Raw genomic sequence first — 1644 nt, 5'->3', positions numbered from 1 at the left:
ACACTACAGTTAAAAAATTCAGATAGATATATTTTTTACTATAATCAGTTACTGCAGAAGCATTGTTATTTGATATACAGTGGAAATAAAGTGTGAAATATTCCTCTGAAGGCAAAAATATAGAATTACATTTCTGTAAGAGTGGGGAAGCAAAACAAAGCATCTATCTCTGAATTCTCCATTTATGTCCAAAGAATTTGCCAACTTTAATTTCTGACTAAATCTAAAATGGAATGCTTATGAAATACATTTATCTGAACATCAAATGTACCCCACAAAATGTAATTCTTTTTTTTTAATATTTTATGTACTTATTTGACAGAGAAAAATCACAAGTAGATGGAGAGGCAGGCAGAGAGAGAGAGGGAAGCAGGCTCCCTGCTGAGCAGAGAGCCCGATGCGGGACTCGATCCCAGGATCCCGAGATCATGACTTGAGCAGAAGGCAGCGGCTTAACCCCTGAGCCACCCAGGCACCCACAAAATGTAATTCTTAACTTAGACTCAAATTCTGATGGAATTAAGTAAAGGCATTTCTGTAGTCATTCAGAAAGATGAATGGCTACTAAATGAAATAATGACAATGGGCACTCTGACTCTGAATAAATGTAATAATTCCTTTTCCCTTAAAAAAAAGAAAAAATGGAATTCTTCAAAATCATGATAGGTTAGTGCTCATGTCAGTAGCACATATACTAAAATGGGAACAATATAGAGAAGATTAGCATGGCTGTTATACAATGATATCATGCAAATTCCTAAAGCAGTCCATATTTCTTAAGACATCGAAACAACCTAAAATGTCCATCAATAGATGAATATATACAGAAGATGTATACATACATGCATATTTTATAGACATGTGTGCATATACATATATGTACATGTATACATATGTGTATGTAAATATATTTATATGTATATATGTACATATACATAAATATATGAATATATATACATATATTTATGTATACACAGACACACATATTTACTGGAATATTACTCAGCCACAAAAAGGATAATATCTTGCCCTTCATGACAACATGGATGGATCTAAAGGGTATTCTGCTAAGTGAAGTAAGTCAAATAGCTGAAAGACAAATACCATATTATTTTACTTAAATGTGGAATCTAAAAAACAAATATACAAACAAAAAGCAGAATGAGACCTATAAGTTCAGAGAACAATTGACGATTACTGGAGGGGAGAGGGGCAGGGGTATGAGCAGTATGGGTGAGGGGGAGTGGGGAGATGCAGGCTTCCAACTGCAGAATGAATGGGCCAACAGAGTGGAGCATATAGAATAAGGAATGTAGTCAATGGCATTGTAATAGTATCATATGGTGACAGACGGTGACTTGCACTTGTGGTAAACATACCACAAAGCATAAAGATGTTGAATCACTATGTTGTACACCAGAAACTAGTGCAGCACTGTGTATCAACTATACTCAAGAGGAAAAAAAAAAAGGACAGTGTATCATCAAGATCGAGATATGCTATAAATAAAAATTTGCCTTATTTGAGAGGCAGGGCGAGGGACCTGGGGGGTAAGGAAAGAAAAAATGAAACAAGATCTGATCAGGAGGGAGATAAACCATAAGAGACTCTTAATCTTGCAAAACAGACTGAGGGTTGCTGCGG

At 35.4% G+C, this 1644-nt stretch overlaps 1 non-coding gene across 1 annotated transcript; it reads left to right on the top strand.

Annotated features, from left to right (window-relative positions):
* Nucleotides 1–670: 670 nt before the first annotated feature.
* LOC122911015 lies at nucleotides 671–777 on the top strand. The gene has a single exon (XR_006385358.1). It is a non-coding gene; the product is annotated as a U6 spliceosomal RNA (small nuclear RNA).
* The last annotated feature ends 867 nt before the right edge of the window (nucleotides 778–1644 follow it).

This window comes from Neovison vison, chromosome 6 (genome assembly GCF_020171115.1).
Source record: "Neovison vison isolate M4711 chromosome 6, ASM_NN_V1, whole genome shotgun sequence".
Taxonomy (NCBI): Eukaryota; Metazoa; Chordata; class Mammalia; order Carnivora; family Mustelidae; genus Neogale; species Neogale vison.
This window is presented reverse-complemented; position numbering and strand designations above follow the sequence as displayed.